Genomic DNA, 23,702 nt, shown 5'->3' with positions numbered 1-23,702 from the left:
GATAGGTCCTTTGATGTCTGAATAAAACACAGCTGTTGGGACTGACCATTCAGTGGTGATGGAAGGAGGAAAAGAATGAGATTGTCTCAGATGTTGATGAGGCTGAGATTCTGTACCTTTGGCGTAACTTGAGGACAGACATAACGGTATGGGGGGGTGGGAAGATGCACAAGGCGGAGTCTCTTTTCACCTCATTCTCAGCAGATCTGCCACGCCACGCCTCACGGAACTTTACAGAAATCCCCTTTCTGAAGAGGTGTAGGGGGACAGTCTTCCTTTAAAAAAATTACATTTGGAAAAATAATGGGCATCACTTTTCATTCAGACATTTTTTGGAGTGCCTCTTCTGTGCCAGGCTGTGATCTAGGGGACATGTTATGGACTAAATTTTTATGTCCCCTAAAATTTATATGTTGAAATCTTAACCACTAATGTGATGGTATTTGGAGGTGGGGTAGGTTTAGATGAGGTCATGAGGGTGGGGTCCTCATGAAGGGATTCGTGTCCTTACAAGAAGAGGAAGAGACCAGAGCGCTCTCTCTCTCTGCCCTGTGAGGACACAGCAAGAAGGTGGCCTTCTGCTAACCAGGAAGAGAGCTCTCATCAGACATGAAATCTGCTGGCACCTTGACCTTGGACTTCTCAGCCTCCATAACTGTGAGGAATAAATATCTGTTGTTTAAGCTACCCAGTCTATGGTATTTTGTTATAGCAGCCCAAGCTAACTAAGATAGGGTGCATCAATGAACAAAACAGCCAAAATCATCTGCCTTTGTGTGGCTTACATTACACTAAAATAAAAGCGTAGTTAAGAGAGACTATACAGCCATAGTAATAAGACTAGTGACAAGATGGTGCAAAGAGAGGAAGAGACCAATAGAACAGAGTTGATGTTAAGAATGTCATTTAAATAGATCTCATGAGGTGAATAGGATTGGACATATGTTGACGGATTTATTGAAAAATTTGTTCTCTGGCCCAATGTGAGAATCCTGAAGCTGTTTTGGATGTCATTCCCAAGCTGGAAACCACAGGCAATGCTTGGAAGTCCCGTAGTTATGGAAGCACGCCTGAAACAAATTGTAAACTCTGTGTATTTGGTGACAGTGGCACGGGAGAAAAGAAGAAGAAAAGAAACTAGACACGGCAAAGACAAAGAGAACTGCTCTGTATCCAGCTGCGAGACAACACTGCCATTTCAGAAGGCAGCCAGTTGTCATGCACAAGGAACATGAGGAGAAGGACCATGAGAAGGATGACAGAGCCGAGGCAGCTCCAAGGAGGAAATTGACGATCATACAAACATTTTGACAACTGATGGTGCTGAAAGGACAGCTGAAGAGCAGATCAATACCTTGCTTTATTTTTTTATAAGAAAAAAGGAAGAGGGTTTTTAGATTCTTTTGACAAAGAAATTGTTGCAGGAGCAGAAAAACTGGGTATAAAAGCCATGACGGGTTCTCTTGTTTTGACAGGAGTTTGTTGTTTCGTTTTTTAAATGATAAGATTAGAGAGGAAATTAAGAAATACCAATGCTATTTTCTACAGTTTGACACAGTAATGACAAAAGGCTCAGGAGTTCCTTCAGGTTTGGAAGTATATAGTAGCAATTCTTCAAGGTCAGACTGGTCTTTAACATTCTAAGTATTTTGAAGGAGAAACAGGTCACAGGGCTTTTGGAAGAAGAGGTTATCATCAGCTCCTTGGGAAAGGTATCTAAGAAGTTAGGGCTCAAGAGAACTACTAAACAAATTGCTGTCAAAGTGAACCACTTGTAAAATGGCTGGAAGGAGAAGAGGAGGAATAACCTGGAGGTGAAGACGTAGGTGAAGACGGGGATGCTGCAGTGAGTATCAAAGATTGCCAGCATACTTAAGCTGAAACTGGGAGTCTGACTACAGGGACGGTGAAATTATAATACTAATGCTGTTTAAAATGAGGACTCAACTTTTCTCACCAGGTCATGCTGCAGGTTTTTCTGCATTTTCAGATGGAAAGGCAAAGTATATTTACTAAAACTAAAAGGCTTTATTTCATGCTATCCTTTATATAGAAGCGTTTCATGATTTGTGGTCTGAAAATAAGAACAAAGAAGACTGTAGGGAATCTATGCACATTATTGAGCAATTGTGGTTTGTCTGTTTACAGTACACCTCCCTTTGAAAAATTAGCAGTTAACAATCTGGATCTCATTTATGCAATCATAAAAATAAAGATTTTTTTCATGAAAACTTGGTTGCAGTTTGCATCAGGTGAGGCAAATCTTTGCCATCTGGATTACCAGATCTATCCTCTCTGTTTTCTCAATAATCTTCTTGTAAAAATATGTTAATTTTAACATATCTTATACATACACATTAATATTAAATATATTTAGATAATATTATTTAGAACATTGCATTTTGCTTCTAAATTATGAGACATTTTATCAATCATATGACAATGGTTTTTCTAAATTGATTTTACCCTCTAATTAGAATGCTGTGAGGAACAAAAATGTTGAATATAGGCACAAAAACTGTAGTATGGTGGCTTTTGCTTTCTTTGTGTCTGTGAATTTTAATTTCCTTAAAAATGCTCATGTTAATCAAGATTACTCATTAATTCCTTGTGTTTAATATAAGACTACTCTCTTAAAGTAAGGCCCTTGTAATTACATTTTAAATTAGTGCTAAAGAACTCAATATTAAAAACTTGTCAGAGAAAAATGGCCACTCAAAATTTAATTAACTAGTGAAAGTGGAGTAAAGGCACATACACACAATTTCTAGTACTTGTCTGAATGTAAAAGAGTCCATTCTGATTAAGGCTTTAGTCATTACAATCCAATTTAGTTTAACACGATTGCTTACATTTGCATAATTTAAAATGTTTAGAGTGAAGAGGGATCATTTATCTGACTTAGAAGATATGTAAGGAATCTTAGGAGGCTTCAATTAAATCGATTCCCAATCCTTACTAACATCATTGAACTCTTTAAACATAAAAATACTGACAGGCCCCGGTGGTTTTTTATTCTGTGATAAATTTGGGAAGAGGACAGACCACTGTCTTTAAAACTCAATTGAACTAAGCAATCTGTTCCAAGAATTTGCCATAATTAGGAGAGTTAAGTCAATTTGGCACATAGGTTTTTTTTCAAACCAAGTACTATTAACGCTGTTATAAACTTCTATTGTTAACATCTGTTAAAAAGGGGCTTAACACAAAAGGATTTCTTAAAACTGGCCTGATACCAATGAGTGTTTCTTTGTTTCTTATCTTCACCAGATCGCTATCTACTTCCCTTAACTAAAACGGCATTGTTCCTTTCTGCACACTTTGTTTTTTTCCTCTTTTCCTGAGTCCCTAATACCTATTATTATAAATTTGTACAAGCTCTTTGAAGTCTCCAGAAATCAAATAGAACTCCTTTAAATTTGAGAGCCTTTATAATCATGTTCCTTTCCCTCTAGAAATAGGTAAAAATTCCTTTTCCTTTCCTTACATTTGTTTATTCCTCTGGGTATAACTCTTATACCACTAAGGAGAAAAAAAAGCACAACATTATTCGATTAGGAGTTTTATTTCTTTAATTCTTTGTAGGTCATCTCACTATCCACAGCACAGGAGAGTGTCTCCTACCCACATATCTTCACGAGATCATTCTGGTGACACTGGGTGGGTTCTCCGTTCATGTTGAGGAAGATCTGTTTATTTTGAACCAGAAGTTCTGGAAGCATGACAAAGTCACACACATGATTACTCTACATTTTTGTACGTGCAGTGAACAAACGGGAAGCCAATGTCTAGTCGATGGCTAAAGAATCTACCTGGGCTGATGTGAGCAGTATAGACATAGGTAGACACACAGAGACCAGCAGAACCAAAAAGACGTAAAAAATACTGACACAAATATATATGCAAGCAATCCCCACCCCCAACAAAATACAACACAAATAATATTGTTGCCAAAATTTTCGTGTGATTATTCACACAGCTAGTAATTGTACAAGCTAGAAACTGAATCCTGTTCTTCATACTCTAAACCCATTGCATTTTCCATACATGAAAGCTTCACAAAAAACAAACTGGGATCTCCCTATCCCTAGCACAGGCAATTTACTAGCTAAATCTGTGGTCTCTCCAACAATTGCATTTGAAGATAATCACCTACACCTGTGATCCACTTAGGTCCAGAGTCACTGTAAGATATTTTGATGCAATTATCGGTAAAAGCATTTATGAGACTCTAAGAATCCAAACTAGTGTAATGCTGTCACTCTTGTCTTCGAGAATGAGCCCATTTTTGAGTTACTGACACATGTTCCATTATTAACTAACCTTGCTTCCCTGAGATATTAATAGTTCTGTAGAGTATAAACAATAAGTGGAAGAGAATAGGGGACATGGACCTCTGTAGTCAACACAGCATGTAAGAAACAGCACTGGTCGTGGAATTAGGAACTCTGTATCAAAATCATAACTCTGTAGCCCAGCTTCTCCATCCATTAAATGCTAGGAATGAACAAAACCAGAGGCTTTCTAAAGCCATTCCAACTATAACATTAAACGATGGTGCCTCCAAAAGTGTGGGAAGAGATATAGAGGTAATTCATAGTGAAGAAACATTTTGAACCTCACTTTTCACATTAGGATATCTTGAGGTTTATTTGCTCACTTGTAAAAACTATTTTTATTCTTTCTAGAAATGCTTATATTAGTCTGTCAGACATTGAATTTAATTCAATGCCAATAATCCCTGAATACCAAAGCTTAGGAAATTAGGCTTATCCAAGAAGTCTGGAGAGGCTGTCTAGAACTAATGAAGAAGATACATGATATCATCAATGTTTTGAACTCCGTCAGTCTTTTTGCTCAGCTATCCATAATGTGGGCTTTCATCCTCATGGGAACTGTATGGTAGCTGGATGCTGCATTATAGGCTTTCCATCCTCCTTCCCTGTAGGAAGAAGAAGAAAGATATGAAGGGGAGGTGAAGCACCTAAATAAGAAATTGACACGTTCTCAAGAAACTCTTGCAAAATTCTTCTTAGGTCTCCTCGGCCAGAACCATATCGCATTGCCATTTCTATCCACCATGAAGGCTGGAAAATATTGTCTCTCAGCTGTGCACTGTACCAATCCTGAATAAAGTCACCACCCTTTTGCAAGAATGATAGGGAGACAGGTTAATGAAGAGGCAACTTATCTATTTATAATTAGTGTTGAATTTGCAAGATAATTTCTATTGAGGTGTGTCTTCATCTTGGGCAGCAGGATTCTTTGCATATTTCATTTGAAGATTTAGCGAAAATATTTGCAAAATTATGAAATGATACATTTAACACTTGATAAGATTTCTTCTAAAGTATTTTCTTAAACCCTAGATAGTAGCAGTGAATGGATATGGAGCCATTTTACCAGCACATTGCAGATGTTATTAAAATGCATTTGGAAGAATTTTATATTTTATTTTTAAACACACACACACCTATATTAAATTTTAACGGCATTTTAAAGACCAAAATTTGTTCATTAATTTTTTGCTATGATTTTGGATAGCAATTAATTTTGAGTGTAAAAGGTAAATATTGGTAGGAAATTAATCAAAACTGAGTGTTGTGTCTCATTACAACCTTTTCAACCCACTGAAGCTGATAAATAATTATAAAATTTGAATAGCAGGACTTGTTTTAAACAACTCATTTTTTCCCATGCAGAGGGTTAGTTTTCAGTTTACATAACCAGTATGAAATGTCTTGCTTACCAGTTGGAAAACCCCTGACTTTCCCCACTCAGTGAATACTTAATGAATTTCCTCCTCTGGGTTGTTTCCTCACTAGGTACATAAATAAACACATAAACTCGGCTTTATTTATTGATTCATTTTTTGTAAGCTCAAGTGTTATTTATTTTACTCTTTGACGTGTCAAAATTTCAGATAATGGGATTAAAATTTTATGAACCTTCTGATTCAATACACCTGTGATTTGAGATTCTTAATATTGGTTAAATTTTTAAAAGTGACAATTACCTTATTGATATGAAAGTCATCTTCATTTTAAGTAAGTGGTATTCAGAGAAAGTCCCTTCAGCACTTAACCAATAATAATCACATTAATTCTTGTCATTAAATAATCAACTAGATTTATTGTTACAGATATTTCTTAATTATTTGTTTTAAAATGTAATGATTTTTTACATTAAATTACATTTATTTGCGGTTACCTTTTACTATCACAAATAATACTCCACAAAAAATGTACAGCGATGACATTTTTTATTTTTAAATTCATTTATTTAAGTAGAAAAAGTGAGTTAATTAAGCAAATAATATTACAACTGGTTTACAGTTATGGTTCTTTAATTATAGAATTTGGGGATAGTGCACTTTTTCTAAGATTGAGCACTTGAAAAAATCCCAATTCTTCTTTAAGGAGCACCACACAGTGTTAAGAAATTTAATAGCTCAATTCCTAAAGCTTGAGTATATGCGATATGGAGAACACAAAAATAATATAGTGCTTTTTCTATTTGGGTTTTCAAAATCTTTGTAACTTGTACTTGAATAAGTGGGACTCATAAAACTCGAAGAAACCTACCTCTTTCTTTTCCCACAACTGTCCTTTCCAAACATCCTCAGTGGGGCTAGTTCTCTTCAGCTTCTTATTTAAAATCTAAGGTAAGTTACTGTCAGTGAGTGAGGATTCTCTGATCGTTTCAGTAATTATAATGTTCAGTCTTGTGTAAGAATCAAAACTCAACTGTCATTTATAGTGAAAACTTCTTCCTTCCATCAGTTTGGGTCTGCCTTAGACAGGATGCCTATCATGGGAGGCAGGAAAGTGTGCTGTCTTTTTCTAACCATCTTCCCTAGCTCACTAAGAGGGATTTCTGATCCTTGCAGAATCAAGGGCAGGAATGAGAAGAGTTGAGGACTAGAAAATGTCTTCCTTGACTGGTACTTTCCCAACTTGATGTCAGGCTGGTAGGGGTTGAGTGTTTTGCGGCTCCATCACTGGGATTCATTGGCTGTGGTTCTCTCAGTATTTTAATGCACTTATTCAGCTGGTTGCTCAGGATTCCTCCTAGGTCCCATCCCTGGGTGTCCATCAGAAAATCTCCAGCCTCATTCCCTTCAAGGTCTGCTTGCTCCCTCCTGATGTCCTTTTGGAGCAAGCTCTAAGACCACCCATGGAATCTCTTCCACATGGTTTACCTGTAGAAGGACAGGTCATCCCAATCCAACCTACTCTTGCGTAGCTATGGCAGACAGACTTCGTATCTGTCTCATGATTCCTGCCTCCTGGTGTTCATGCCCATTTGTTATTGTTTCCCCTTGAGTATAGGCAAGAGCTGTGGCTTGCTTTGAATGAATAGAATATGGCAAGAGTGACAAGATGTATGTGATTATGTGTATGTGATTCCACGATTATATTGCAGAAGACTGTAGCATCTGTCTTACTGGTGTCTCTCTCTCTCTCTCCCTTGCTGGTTTTGAGGGACCAAGCAGCTATGTTGGGGAGCTCCATGTGGCAAGGAACTGCAAGCAGCCTTTAGGAACAGCCTGCTTATAGCCAACAGGCCAGCTAACTCTGGCCAACAGCCTACAAAGACCTCCAGCCAACACCTAGCAGGAAAATGGGGCTCTTTGTCCCATAACTGCAAAGAATTGGATTTTGTCACCAACAGTGGAGACTTGAAAGTGGATCCTTCTTCAGCCAAGCCTCGGATGAGACCAAACCCTGCCAACACCTTGATTGCAGCCTTGTGAGACCATGAAGCAAAGAACCCCATTAAGCCATACCCAGAGTCCTGACCCATTGAAACTGTGAGATAATAAAGGTAAGTTATTTTAAACCTCTAAGGTTGTGGCAATTTGCTATGCAGCAATAGGTAAATACGCTGGCCATCAGAGTCGAAAGCCCCAGCCTTAGGCTTTCGGTTCCTCAGAGCGTGTTAGACTTAAGTCTACCATCTTCCCCAAACTGTGAAGATCTACATTAAGCTCCCCACATGGTCCCATTCTAGCCTCTGTCTCTGAGCTTAGAGACGAGGGGAAAGATCTTCCTTCCTTCTCCAACAGAGGGAGGAAGGAGATAACCCCACAGAACTTCAACAGTTTTCTTCCAATGGAATTCTCCAATAAAGCTCTCAAGGAATATTCTGTTTCTAGCAAAATTCTCTGGGTTCCAACTTAGTCTTTAAACTTCTTTTATAGGCTAGTTGAGAGAACGGTTTTTGGCTAACTCTCTTGTAATTTCTGCTTGGGTGAATGGCATTTCATTTTGTAAACTGAAAGCAATTGTCAACTCCATGGCAAATCAAGAACAGGGGCAGTCCCTCCAGGTGCAGGCAATAGGGGAAGCATTGTCTGTAGAAACTTTTAAAACAATAGCAGAACTGCCATCTGCCTTTTATCATCCACGTGTAAGCAATTCTAAATATATTGATAATAAAATACTCCTTCCCCGAAAAAAAAATCTTCTGTTGGTCTAGATTCTAATCTAAAGATGACCTGTTCCTTGCCTGTTCCTGTTCCCTCCCACCGCCCTACCCTTGCAATGACACTGTGTTATCTATTGTCTCTTGGCCTCAGATGGAACTGAGCAGTCTCCTGCCCACGTAAGTCCTGTTATGTCCAGATGGACACTTTAACTTCAGATTTTACAATGCCTTCTGAGGCTGAATTAGAAAAAGCTGCCCTTCCTGAGGATCCTTTGCTGTCATCTGCTGGACGATTGTAAAAAGTGCAGAAATTCATGATGGTTGCAAAAGTGAATGTCGTCTCTTAGATCTGTGCTGTGTTCCCCCTGCATGCTCATATGTGGTGGTATTGTGTATGCGTTGAAAGTGCAACCGTCAGAAGGAAGGTGGAACATTTAGCATTATCTAAGGTATGAAGAATTAAGATGTAAAATTTCCACCTTCTAGTGCTTTTCTTTCTGTTTGGTCTAGCCGGACTGGTACCAGAAAGTCACTTGGGTGGACCTGTGTGTGATTGTGTGGTGGTGTGGGGGAAGGGGGAGAATGGATTCTTTGGAGAAAATAAAGGAGACAGGCTCTAGAAGGGTGGACTAGCTTTATTGTCCAGCAAAGCAAGGCAGGGAGAAATAGAAGATGAGGAAAAGGAAATGCATGCGTACTAATGAAATGGCACTGTGCCAAGTCACTGTTCTAAGTGTTTGACATATTTCTTCTCATCCTATTAGCATCTGGTGCTATTATATGTGTAACTCTCCCTATTTTGCAGACAAACAGAGGAAGACACTGAGAAGTGAAGGGACTTGCTGGAGACCAAATATTTTGTGTTTGAGGAAGTAAATGGTGAGGCTTCTTGAGGGAAAGTGCCCAGGCATCTTATCTGCAGGGTTAGACGTGCGTGACTCTCTGAGCCCACACTGACCCTGAGCTCCAGGGGCAGATAAGTTCCACTTGTGGCAATGCTGAGGTCAGTGACCTTAAGCTCCAGAACAGGACTTGCCCACACAGTAGCCTCTCTGCCGTGGCTTCTGGCGGCTGCAGTGGAAATTGTAATTTTTATTTTCCATGAGTGGATGTGGGGACTTCCTTTGCTTCTGCCCTTAAAAATAAAAATAAGAATAAATCGGGGGCCAGCCCAGTGGCATAGTGGTTAAGTTCACATGCTCTGCTTCGGCGGCCCAGGGTTCACAGGCTTGGATCCTGGGCACGGACCTAGCACCACTTGTCAAGCCACGCTGTGGCGGCATCCCACATAAAATAGAGGAAGATAGGCACATATGTTAGCTCAGAGACAATCTTCCTCAGGCAAAATGAGGAAGACTGGCAACGGATGTTAGCTGAGGGCCAATCTTCCTCACACAAAAAAAAGAAAAGCAAAAGAATAAATGTTCCAAGCCAGCGGCAGCTCTGCCACTAGTGCTAACCTTGGAGGTCACAGTAGAATGTCACCTACTGGTCACTGCATGAGTCAGAGACTTCGGTCTTTGTCTCCCAAGTTTACAAAAAACATTCATGGTACCTAAACGTGGGGTGAGGAGGGAAAGGAATACATGGTGGTGTATAACTATTGGGAAATGGAAACTTGATATGTTTTTATGAGATTTATCTTCCAGTTACTTTCAATTTGTTTGAGAGGAAATCTACTGCTTGGTTAATATAAAGTATCTCTTAGGCTGGAAACTTTCCCTCCCTTCAGTTCTGGAAGTGAAAAGAGTACTCAATATTGTTTGAGGGGCTGCATTGAAACACAGAGAGAAGAGAAGAAGAAAGAAGATTAAGCAAAAAGTATATATATTTTTATACTTATATATTAAATATGATATATATTTAATATATATAATCATATATAATAAATAATATATTATTTAATATAAATATATAATACATATATACATACATATATATTATATGTTTATATTAAATAATATAGTATATATAATATATTATACATATAATTTATATATTATATATGTAATGTATATAATATATATAATATATTATATTTAAATATATTTTTTATATCTATATAGTTCATATATATATCTCTATATATACACATACATATATATTCATATATATATCTATATAGTTCATATATATATCAATTTCACATATATATATGCCACTCAGGAGCTCTAATAAGCTGTATAGTTGTGTAAAAATGGTACCTTAAACAGTAATTAAATAGATCTGTGCTTCATAGGGTACTTATAGCTCTCTTTTTTGAGACTTTTTTTTCTTGTATTGCTTCTGAAAAGATCAGCTCTCTGCTTTATACAATGGTAGGATGATAAGTGTTTGAGAATAATTTTTAACATTTACATATTAATTGTAAAATTTTGGAAATATAGATAAAATATAAAAATAATAAAACTGATATGTGCATATTTGCCCAAGAGATTCAAGCATTTTCAGGATTTGTCTTCTGTATTTATTTAGATTCACCCTTTCCGCCCTCAGAAATGAAATGTCAGAGGGATCTCTGAAGCTTCCACCTCCTCCCCTTTTCTCCTTCCCCAGATGTCTCCACAGTTAGGAGGGAACTTCCTTTCTCTGGCTTCACGTTTCCTGTGGGGGAACTTCCCATAGAGAAACACACCTTCTCCCTACTCCTTCACCCGCTCCTTTTCAGGGAAGGAGGGATGAACATAATCACAGAACTAGGAACTAGTTCAACTAGAACTTGGAACTAGGCGTTGGGTTTGGACAGCTTAGCTCCTCTGAGTTTCTTCTCTCTTTCTGGAGCCAGTCTGCCCACTGGAAAGCACTAAGTCTGCTCTGCTCTTCCCCTTCTGGGGTGGGAGGTGCCTCATCTTAGGGGAGAGGCCTAGGGTGGCCCAGCTCTGCCAGTGACTGTTTGGGAACATCGATTTAATTACATTTGGTCTCGAACTGAAGGAATGCTTTCCTTTCAGCTTATCAGGAATAAAGTGATATTTTGGTTTTCATCTGAGTATTAGCTGAGGTGAGAAGAAAGAGGTGTTATTTAGTAGTCCCTCAATTCCCCCAAAATATGTATCCAGAGACTAGAAACTTTAAAAAATAAGTAAAAGCCAGCATTTGGGGAGACTGAGGTGTCTGTTGCAGCCTTGATTGGGTGGCTGCAAGTCAACAATCAACTGAGTTCATTCTTGGTTAGAAGTTGATAAAATGGAATTATATCTCTTAGGTGGTTCATATAATACTGGGTGACGAGGTGAACAAGCCTTGTTTGAATGGTGGATGCTTCTGGGACATTGAGAGTCTTAAAGACTCAATGTAGGGAGTACGTTAGGAGAACAAAATGCCCAGGTCACAAACAAGGAAAAGGAAAATAGAATATAGTCTAATCAATGAACAACATCAACTTTTCATCAATAGATAAGGGAATGGGCCAATTTAAGAAGCAGATGAATTCTTAGTAGCTCAACTGAGTCTTTCAGAGAGTAGGAAACCTACAGAAGGAAATAGAATATTAGCGTCATATGTGATTCCTGTAGAAAAAAAATGCTGCAGAGAAAAGAAATATTTCTGCTACTTTGAGGTACCATAGTATTTATGTGTGAAGTGCCACACTGAAGGCCTGTGGATTTAAAAGCGGAGGAAAAGCTAGGTTCTAGAATGGAGCCCTTTGGCAGAGGAAATGGCCGTCTTTAGACTCTTGGGTGTTCTAGCTTCACAGGTATAGATAGAAGCTTTAGTCAGAATTTCTCTGAGAGATTCTTTGCCTGAAATTAGAGTGAGGACAAGGGAAAACCTTCACCTGGGTGCTGGTTTTGTAGGCCTAAGTGATTCCAGCCAAAGGACTGTATTCCCAGAGAGTTCTCATATTCGATGCAGCATGAGGGCGACAGGAACACAGAAACCAGAGAGGAAACAGACATCAAGAGGTTTTGAATAAGCTGAATGAGACATAAGTACCTCCAGAGTGACTTGGTACAGAGAAGCCACCAAAGTTCTAAACTATGCAAAGTACCTGTGATGGTTAATTTCGTGGGTCAACTTGACTGGGCTAAGGGATGCCCAGAGAGATGGTAAAACATTCCTGGGTGTACCTGTGAGGGTGTCTCCAGAAGAGATAATGTTTGAATTTGAATCGGCTGACTGGGTAAAGAAGATGGCCCTCCCTGATGAGGCTGGGCATCATTCAATCTGTTGAGGGCCTGAATAGAACAAAAAGGCAGAGGAAGGGTGAATTGGTTTTCCCTCCTTGAGCTGAGACATCCGTCTTATCCTGCTCTCAGACATTGGCACTCTTGACTCTCAAGCCTTTGGACTAGAACTGAATTACACTACCAGCTTTCCAGTTCTCCAGCATGCAGGCGGCAGATCATGGGACTTCTTGGTGTCCATAACCACGTGAGCTAACCGCTATAACAAATCTCTTATATGTATAGTCATGCGTTGCTTAACAACAAGGATACATTCTGAGAAATGCATCGTTAGGCAGTTCTGTTGTGCAGACATCATAGAGTATACTTGCACAAACCTAGGTAGTATAACCTGCTATACACACAAGCTATGTGGTACTAATCTTATGGGACCACCATTTGTATATGCAGTCTGTCATTGACCAAAACATCATTATGCCATGCATGACTCTATCTCTATCTCTATCTAATCTCTATATTGTATTGGTTCTTTTTCTCTGGACAACTCTGATTAATACAGTACTGTAATTGCTGAAAGGCTGCTCTCTCAGAGAGACAGCAGTGTGCACACACAGGTTTCTTCATCACCCCACCATGAAGACAGCATGAAAAGATACTCAAATTCAATTTTAACTAGTTTTAAATTCACACATCATTGATCTTCAAAAACTGGAATTGATTGGCATCCTTGAGGATGAAAAGCAAGGTTTCTTTTCCTCCATCTACCCTCCTTCCTTCGGATCCTCCTGAGTTACTGCTTGGTATTTGGAAACATGTTATAGTTGTAGGTTAATTATGGGGTTCTGGAAACCTAATTTTCCTTGGGGAAACTGTTCAAGGGGCTTGTTTTTGGCTTCTTTTCTATATTTTGTAAATGTGGAGCTGAGAAAAGTTGGAATGCTGCTAAATCCCCGACGTTACACAGAATCTGAGGGAGACATCTCTGGGTGAGTTAGTGAAATAAGAAAATGTGGTAAGGTGACTTTTGGACTTTTTTTTAACATCCAGGGTAAAGGGGTTTAACTGTTTTTGTTTTTGTTTTTTTTAGGGTGAGGAAGATTGGTGCTGAGCCAACATCTATTTCCAATCTTACTCTTTTTGCTTGAGGAAGATTGTCATGAGTTAATATCCATGCCAATCTTCCTCTATGTTGCATGTGGGACACTTGCCATAGCATAGCTTAATGAGAAGTGTGTCTGTCCATGCCCAGATCCGAACCCGCAAACCCTGGGCTACTGAAGCGAAGCACACAAATTTAACCACTACGCCACTAGACCAGCCCCAAAGGGGTTTAACTTTTTAAATTTTTCCTTGGGAATTTGATAATGAAAGAAGGTTTACATCAAACACTGCAGCATAATTCTACTGTTGATAATGTAGAATTAAAAAATTTTCTCTCATCATTTGAATTTATTATGTACCATTTTGGGAGCTATATTGGACAACATGGCCTAACATAATAAAAAATGACAAGCCAAAGAGAAATTGAAAAATTTTAAATGAATTTTTATATTAAAACTGCTTTTTAATTCCTTATTGGAAGACCTGAGAATTTCCCTATGGATTAAGCAATTGCAGGCTTGCCATCCAGGCCTTCAAATTTGTACCAAATGGTAAGGGAGCTCCTAGAAGCTGCGTTTTCTCCAGTTCTCATCCTCACTGTGGCTTTGGAAGACAATGGACCAAGGAAATCTTCCTGGAGAATAGAACTGCGAATAAATGAACTGTCTGACCAAGGAGCACGTGTCACCGTTTGGACCAAGCTCCCGTGATATTCTTATGCGGTGTTCATTGGAGGAGATTTTGACTTGACTTCCTTTTGGGAAAAGCTGAGTGCATGTCATGGAGCTGTGATCCTTGGTGGAAGTGTGTATCAGAAGAAAAATGTACTTGCATGAGGAATAGCCAGAGGAGTGAACTGCACCACAAACTTGTTGTTTCTGTGTTCCTCTCCCAACAATCTACGACTTCTGTTTGGGGATCCCGGTAGTTCTGAGGAACAGACTCCACCCCCTTCTTCAGCTCTGGTTCTGGGCTAAGTCATCCCCCACTCCCACGGCAGTGATCCATTCAGTGCGGACACGTGACCTAACGTGGTTCAGTCAGATTGATTCTCAGTAGTTCTGAAACTTCAGACAAAAGCACTGTTCTTCCCAACTATGGGCTAGTATGTGGATGCAAGGCCTGTTCTCGATGTAGACATTTTTGTTAACAGCAGGGAATCAGCCTGAGGATGAAGCCAAAACGCCACAGACAGTAGAGCCAAGAATTTGGGCTGCAGGCTCCGTGACATCATAAACTGCTGTTCTAATCTTGTCTGAACTTTGCCCTGACTCTGTCCTTTTTGGATACGTAAGCCTATAAATTTTGTTTAGTTTTAAAGAAGGTGGTTAAGTTTTAATTGTATTAATTGAAAAGCTCATGACACATTATCATTGTATGCATCGTTTTCTTATGCAAATATATGCATAGAATGAATTCCTGGCAGTAGAAGTTCCAAGCATAAATTGCCCAATTAAAACAGACACACACAAAAATAAGGTCAGAAACTGACATGAAATAGTGTATATTAGGTGGAAACATGTCTCTTATGTCAATATTTGTAAATGTAAAAAACACATAATAGGAAGATTCTTAGATTAAGTCACAAAAAAAAACCCAGTAACATTTTATATATGACACAGTTAAGCCAAATGATTGTGTGAAAAATATGTGTTCTTGGTGAGAGTGACTACTAGCTTAGTTATGATTGGTAGTTTAATTGGAGGTACAACTAGCCTTGCTGCTTAGATACTAAATCTCAAAAAGGAGCCCTTCAAATATTACTTGAATACATCTAGGCCTTCTTGTTCTCCTTGGTGGAGCAAAGAATGCATATAACAGTCTTACCATCTGAGCATTGAGAACAATGCAAATCTTTAAGTCTCTTAAAATGTCAGCAAAATGGTGGGGGAGGGAGGGCATGATTTCATCAGAGCACACGGAATGAAACTTTCTCAAGGCAGTTTCTTACCAGAATCTTATTTACCCATGGCAGCCCTTTCTCCACTGTTTCTTCCCTCTTCTTCACACTGTCTAGCCTCCTCTAGCAACTTATCTGTTTTCTTGGAAAAATTTCATGAACTTTTTTTTTTTTTTTTTGGTGAAGAAGATTGGCCCTGAGCTAATGCCTGTTGCCAATTTTCCTCTTTTTAACTTGAGGAAGATTGGCCCTGAGGTAACATCTGTGCCAGTCTTCCTCTATTTTGTATGTGGGTTGCCACCCCAACATGGCTTGATGAGTGGTGTAGGGCCGTGCCTGAGATCCGAACCCATGAATCCAGGCTGCCAAAGCAGAGTATGCCAAACTTAACCACTATACCACCAGCCCAGCCCCACTTTTTTTTTTAATAGAAAGAGAAATAAATTTTCCTATTTATAAAATATAAGAAGGAAAAGGGCCCTGGGTATAAAATCTAAATGTCTAGGATATGAATGGTTGGGAACACATAATATGACTCTGCTTCCGTCAGTCATGAGTGTGAGGTGTAAGGAAAATAGGGCCTGAGAGCTCTTTCTGTACCAGACAGAAAACCTCACAAGAGTAAGAGCCACAGAGCCTCTGTGAAGAAGATGGATCAGAGAGAAGTGAATGGTGTAGAGCAGAAATTTAACTCTCTCTCTCAACTTCTTTTCTTTGTAAGCCTACCCCTAAGACTCTGGCCTAGTTGGTGGTCCTCCCAAAAGGATTAGCTCATAGTAGAAATGTGTGCACGTGGGATGGGAGATAGAGGGAGGGACTCCAGCAGAGGAAATGTTTACGAATGCACACACTCTAAGATCACCCGTCTGCCACAGAGCCATAGGTTTCCTCTCATAGTTGTTAACCAATGTGTAAATACAATTTTGTATGCTAGTTTTTCCCTTAAAGTGATGGCATAAAGATTTTACCATGGCTGTATCAACTCTTCATCAATACTGCCTCTAACTTTAATATCAGTGCAATATTTCTTTGGGTCTAGAATATCTTAATCTAATTAGATAGTCTTCATTTTTGTGCATTTGTATCAAACTTTCTTTATGTGATAAATAATGTGCTCCCCCCTTTGCATTGAGAAACACAAAAATGACATGTTTACTGTCACAGAGACCTTTGTTTCTCCAATTCAGATAGGTAAATTGTCTAAATTCTGTACTCTGGGCCCTAGAAATGAAGGATAGAAAATGAGGAGAGGAAAAGAAACCAAGCCGTTCTTGAGGAAAGAAATGGGAAAAGGAGTTATAAGGAGGCGATAAAATTGTTTCTTCTCCAGAACAAACAAGTGAAAAAATTGGGCTCCCCTCCCACCAGGAATTCTGGCTCCCACTTATAGATCCTGAGACTGGCAGATTTTTCTAGGCTGTGGAAAACTGATACTCAGCTGAGGAATCACATCACAGGTTGTAACACTTAATGTTATTATTTTTCACTTGATTGTGCAAAAGAAGTGTGTTAATATGACGTCTAGGACTGATACCAAGTAAGTACACTGCCTACAATTGCTGCTTTGTCTTATTTTGCTCTTGTTCCAAATTCAAATGATTTTATCCATCACTTCATTCATCGCTTAAGGAGATGACAGTTTGTTCTATGGGTGAAGGTGTGCCTGAAAACAGGCCACCGCTCGTCCTCTCTACTCCACAGAGGCTGGATATTTGGCCTTTGGCAGATGGTCATACCACTGTTCATCCAGTCAACTTTCATCCAACAAATATGAATTCAGAAAGTCCGAAATGATGTGGGGTCGGTGAGCCGAGGAGTCGAAAGAAAGATTTTTTAGACTCTCAAGATCTGGCAGTAGTGCTCTTTTACTTAGAGAATAGTATAGAATAGCATGGGGACAGGACGCATGGGCAGTCAGAGCTTCTGCTGCCGCCGCTTCTGCTGCCCCCGCTGGCATGGGGACAGAGCCCATCGGCAGGCAGAGCCGCTGCTGCTGCCCCCGCTGGCATGGGGACAGGACCCATGGGCAGGCAGAGCTGGTGCGTGGGGACAGGACCCACGGGCAGTCAGAGCTCCTGCTGCTGCCCCGAGTTGAGGGTTAGGGCTAAATTTAAGGCATGGGTACGTGAGTCATCTCTTTACAAGACAAAGGAAAAAAAGTTAAAATGGTACCAGTGCCGGTAGGGTCCGGCCATTGGGCGCTCCCACAACTTTTAGATAAGAATCAAACCGGATTGAGTAAATGGCAGAAGTCACCGCTCAAATATTATCTTCAACTAAAGACAAAGGAGGATTTTGGGGTGGGGGGTCAGTTACATGAGGTTGCCAGACAGTAAACGACTTAAGTCCTTGCCTTCCCCATTAAGAGTTTCCAGAGATAAGGCCATCCCCCCTTCCTCCTGGTGCAGAGAGGGAGGCATGGAGATTTCCTTCACAAATGCAATTGTCTCTGATCAAAGGGCAAGCAAATTCCACTCCTCGGAGCCTGATTCTCATCTGCAGTTTTAAAATTAACCAGCCTAAAAATCCTCATCATAAACTGTTTTAAAATTAAGCAGCCTAAAAATCCTCATCACTAAATGCCAGTTACAGTATACATGAGCAGAATCATACATTTTTGTCCTACCAAGCCATCCTAAGTTACTATTCCACATGAGCTACCATACACAATTAATTCTCTTATTCAGCCAGTATTTATGAGGTGCCCACCATGTGCCAGTGTTATGCTAGAGACTAGCAAAACCTTATGAACAAGATATTGTCGTTGCCCTTGAATGCAGTGTGTAGAGAGCATCCTGAGAGAGTGAAGGTGGGAGAAGTCGGTTAAACAACGGAAAAAGCAGGCTTTTCAAGGACACTTAGATGGTGCTTTTAAAGAAGAGCAGATGCTGTGGCCATATGCATTGTAGGCAGGAGGATCAGTGTGGGCAAAGGCTCGGGTCCTGTTGGAGGACTTGGAGCATTTTGTTATGATTCTATCACAGAGTGAGAAGTGAGAGACCCAACCGGGAGAAAGGCAAGATCCTGGATGCCCAGGGCTCTGAATGCCCCCTGAGGCATTGAGATTTGTCAGGGAGGTAATAAGCAGCCATGGGGGAATTTTAGCAGTGTGGTGACAAAATCTCAATTGTATTTCCTAAAGTCCCTATATAGTAGGGTGTGTGAGGGTAAGGAGAGGCAAAGACAGGTCAGAAAATGCAAAATAAAAGGACAAAGGATGCAATATTAATATCAGACAATGAAAAGTCTAAAGAAAATTCTTAAATATGACAACGGGTCTCGTTTGTAATGATGTTACATTGTGGAGAATCTTTATGACCAAATTACATGATATACAAGTAATGAAAAATTGGCCTAGGCATAGGAGAAACTAACAAAAATACAATAGCCATGAGCCTTTTTAACATATCTTGTAAGGTTTGAGAAATGTACAAAAAAAAATGATGTGAATAATAAAATGCTTGAATGAACCAGTATAAAGGAAACATATTTTTTAAGGTTACCTGGCACTTTGACAACAATTGACCGCATTTTCATCCCAAAGAAAACCTCATTAAATTTATAAAAATCAGGTCACATTCACTAATCACATTGTGGTAAAGTGGAAAAAGATAATGTAAATATTTGTTTTCACAATTAAAAAAATTCAAGCCCAATGAAAATTTATAAATTTTTATATTGTCAATAACCAGATTAAAAATCTGAAGTGAATATGTTTTGTTCACATTGCAACAAAAATGTTAAATAATCAGTAATTCTCTTAACCTGAAGTGTAAAGTGATGCGGGGTCAGTGAGCCGAGGAGTCGAAAGAAAGATTTCTTAGACTCTCAAGATCTGGCAGTAGTGCTCTTTTATTTAGAGAATAGTATAGAATAGCATGGGGACAGGACCCATGGGCAGTCAGAGCTTCTGCTGCTGCCCCCGCTGGCATGGGGACAGGACCCATGGGCAGGCAGAGCTGGTGCGTGGGGACAGGACCCACGGGCAGTCAGAGCTCCTGCTGCTGCCTCTGCTGCCCCCGCTGGCATGGGGACAGAGCCCACGGGCAGGCAGAGCCGCTGCTGCTGCCCCCGCTGGCATGGGGACAGGACCCGTGGGCAGGCAGAGCTGGTGCGTGGGGACAGGACCCACGGGCAGTCAGAGAGCTCCTGCTGCTCCCCGAGTTGAGGGTTAGGGCTAAATTTAAGGCATAGGTATGTGAGTCATCTCTCCACGAGACAAAGAAAAAAAAGTTAAAATGGTACCAGTGCCGGTAGGGTCCGGCCATTGGGCGCTCCCACAACTTTTAGATAAGAATCAAACCGGATTGAGTAAATGGCAGAAGTCACCGCTCAAATATTATCTTCAACTAAAGACAAAGGAGGATTTTGGGGTGGGGGGTCAGTTACATGAGGTTGCCAGACAGTAAACGACTTAAGTCCTTGCCTTCCCCATTAAGAGTTTCCAGAGATAAGGCCATCCCCCCTTCCTCCTGGTGCAGAGAGGGAGGCATGGAGATTTCCTTCACAAATGCAATTGTCTCTGATCAAAGGGCAAGCAAATTCCACTCCTCGGAGCCTGATTCTCATCTGCAGTTTTAAAATTAACCAGCCTAAAAATCCTCGTCATAAACCGTTTTAAAATTAAGCAGCCTAAAAATCCTCATCATAAAGGACTTATATGAGGAAAGATACACATTTTTTATTACAGAACATAAAAAGAGACTTGACTACAGAGACATATTTCTGGACGTCAATTATTCCAAATTTTATTTTAAATGTAATTCACTTCCAAAAATAGTCCCTTGTGGAACGTGACAATAATTTAAAGTTCATATGGAATGGGCATAGTTAGCCAAAAGCCTTTCATAAAAGATAAAAGCTGGAGTGAAGACTGTACTATCAGTAATGAAAATCGAAATACTTTAAATAATACAAATTGTTTGTTACTGGCACTGAAATAGACTGAAGATAAAATCATGAAAATAGAAATCCTAGGGGCCGGCCCCGTGGCCAGGTGGTTAAGTTAGTGCACTCTGCTTTGGCTGCCTGGGGTTCGCTGGTTTGGATCCTAGGCGCGGACCTACACACTGCTCATCATGCCATGCCGTGGCAGCATCCCACACAGAGGGACTAGAATGACCTACAACTAGGATATACAACTATGTACTGGGGCTTTGGGGAGAAAAAAAAAGGGAGAAGATTGGCAACAGATGTTAGCTCAGGGCCAATCTTCCTCTCATAGGAAATAAAAACCCAACAATCTTACCTTTAAAAAAAAATTCCAGACAGTAACTATATCTATATGTGAATATAATATAAGAAAAATGTTAATGTCTGTTAAACATATTCTAAATAAATTATTTTTAAACCGTGGAAGAAAAAATACAGCTAACTCAATATATGCTAATAGGCCAGATCCAGTCTTATATTACTTATGCTATCTCTCAGAATAAACAACAGATAACAGACGGAATGAATAATCAAATGTTAAAAAAATTAAAGAAGAAAGAAGAAAATATCTATTTTCTTGTCATTTTAGAGTTTGGAAGCAATCTCTAGGCATACAAAAATGTGCTTAATCACCCAGAAATTTAAGCACTTTTTAACTAACGTAAAAACCTGATGAACAATTCAAAAGGCAAAGCCAAATTATAACAAGGGATAAATATTTGTAACAGCTACAACAAGCAACAAGAGAAAGAAAAATAGGCAGGAAAAAAATAAATGGAAGAAGGACAGAATCAGGCAGTTCAGCTAAAAGAAATAGAAATAGCCATGTGTTTATTCATGAAAAAAAAATTGGATTTGAAAGTAAATGATTTGTGTGATCAAATAAATAAAAAATGAAGTGTCCTAAAATGCAAATAAGAGAGGGTGAGAGAGAAAGGCTTTAAGCGTACCCCAAGGGGGAATATTCAAGATGTGGAAGTTTCTGGGAAAGAGGAAGCTGAGACAGGATACGCAACATTGGGCCTTTTGCAAAATCAGCACGAAGAGCGTCAGAGTCCAAGTTCCCAGGGAGATTCTTGCAGTAAAACTTTGTGATGGCTGTCACAAAAGCAGTTAGGGGCTGGCAGTGCAACCCAGGTCCTGCGGCCTGTTGTTTGCATCTAGTTAGAATGCAGAACAATTATGTCCACATGCAATTTCACAGCATGACATTCGCATATTTCTTTCAGGGCTACAGAGATGGTCAAATGAGGAAGGCTGAATGAGAGCATTCAACATCAGAGTTATACATCCCAACATCTTTTGTCCTCACCCTTGTCCTGAAACCCCAGGACTCAAAAACTCCAGCTCTGGAATTCTTCTGTACCTGGCATACAGAATCCTTTTTAACTGGTTCAGAGGAAGTACTGGAGAGGCCTCCGTGCTCAGGCGTGGGACTGATCCTGTGTCCAGTGGACACAAAGGTGACCAGTGAACACTCAGGACAAGCTGGTCTCAGCCAATGTCCTAGGACTGAACCTAAACATAGAAAACCAGAGAATCAGAGAACAGCCCGTTACCGTGCCCTGATTATTTTCCTTTGCCCAAATCAACAATCTTCAGCTAGTTACTTGTTAGAAGAGATACATGTTTTTGTTTGTCTGCTTGGTAGCCTGAGAAATAATAAAACTGAGTCAACTTCTGAAAGCCTTGGGGAGTAACAGTGCCCACTGTCAGAAGACGCTCTTGTCTCTGTCCTTGATGGATTCTCAGGAAAGCCATGGAATGTTCTGCCCATGGGCTGTCACCTGGGACTTTCTTTTAAGAAGAAAACCCAAGGGTTGGAGATACTTAGCCTGGATGTAGCACATTCTAGGAGGCAGAAAGGGTGCTTTAGCCGCCTGCATCCAGATGTGGCCCAAGCCTTCCTACTGTGGAATACCAGAGTCAGCCTTCCTTGCATCTGCTGGCGAGAGCTGAGCTAGTATTTGTAACGGCTCAAACCACTGAATACCCCAATGCCCCTAATCTCCTTCTCATCAGATTCTGACACCTGTCTTCAAGTCAAAGATTATCCAAGACCTCTGGAATGAAAAGTGTATCAACGTCACCTACCTGCCTCTCCACCTCCAGAGTAGCTGAGTGTCTCTGGCTGTCCCCTTGATGCGGGGTCGGTGAGCCGAGGAGTCGAAAGAAAGATTTCTTAGACTCTCAAGATCTGGCAGTAGTGCTCTTTTATTTAGAGAATAGTGTGGAATAGCATGGGGACAGGACCCATGGGCAGTCAGAGCTTCTGCTGCTGCTGCCCCCGCTGGCATGGGGACAGGACCCATGGGCAGGCAGAGCTCCTGCCTCTGCTGCCCCCGCTGGCATGGGGACAGGACCCATGGGCAGGCAGAGCTGGTGCGTGGGGACAGGACCCACGGGCAGTCAGAGCTCCTGCTGCTGCCCCCGCTGGCATGGGGACAGGACCCATGGGCAGGCAGAGCTAGTGCGTGGGGACAGGACCCACGGGCAGTCAGAGCTCCTGCTGCTGCCCCCGCTGGCATGGGGACAGGACCCATGGGCAGGCAGAGCTGGTGCGTGGGGACAGGACCCACGGGCAGTCAGAGCTCCTGCTGCTGCCCCCGCTAGCATGGGGACAGGACCCATGGGCAGGCAGAGCTAGTGCGTGGGGACAGGACCCACGGGCAGTCAGAGCTCCTGCTGCTGCTGCTTCTGCTGCCCCCGCTGGCATGGGGACAGGACCCATGGGCAAGCAGAGCTGGTGCGTGGGGACAGGACCCACGGGCAGTCAGAGCTCCTGCTGCTGCCCCGAGTTGAGGGTTAGGGCTAAATTTAAGGCATGGGTACGTGAGTCATCTCTTTACAAGACAAAGGAAAAAAAGTTAAAATGGTACCAGTGCCGGTAGGGTCCGGCCATTGGGCGCTCCCACAACTTTTAGATAAGAATCAAACCGGATTGAGTAAATGGCAGAAGTCACCGCTCAAATATTATCTTCAACTAAAGACAAAGGAGGATTTTGGGGTGGGGGGTCAGTTACATGAGGTTGCCAGACAGTAAACGACTTAAGTCCTTGCCTTCCCCATTAAGAGTTTCCAGAGATAAGGCCATCCCCCCTTCCTCCTGGTGCAGAGAGGGAGGCATGGAGATTTCCTTCACAAATGCAATTGTCTCTGATCAAAGGGCAAGCAAATTCCACTCCTCGGAGCCTGATTCTCATCTGCAGTTT

The 23,702-nt window shown here is 40.7% G+C and overlaps 1 long non-coding RNA gene across 2 annotated transcripts; it reads left to right on the top strand.

The window, feature by feature from the left end:
* The first annotated feature begins 953 nt into the window (after positions 1 to 953).
* On the top strand, positions 954 to 18,935 carry LOC139040792 (uncharacterized). 2 transcript variants are annotated; one of them, XR_011495102.1, is made up of 5 exons: positions 954 to 1,846; positions 7,485 to 7,827; positions 9,236 to 10,251; positions 12,690 to 12,804; positions 13,645 to 18,935. It is a non-coding gene; the product is annotated as an uncharacterized lncRNA (long non-coding RNA). The 2 variants fall into 2 exon arrangements; XR_011495101.1 differs by having other exon boundaries at positions 12,690 to 13,543.
* The last annotated feature ends 4,767 nt before the right edge of the window (positions 18,936 to 23,702 follow it).

This window comes from Equus asinus, chromosome 17, assembly GCF_041296235.1.
Source record: "Equus asinus isolate D_3611 breed Donkey chromosome 17, EquAss-T2T_v2, whole genome shotgun sequence".
Classification (NCBI taxonomy): Eukaryota; Metazoa; Chordata; class Mammalia; order Perissodactyla; family Equidae; genus Equus; species Equus asinus.
This window is presented reverse-complemented; position numbering and strand designations above follow the sequence as displayed.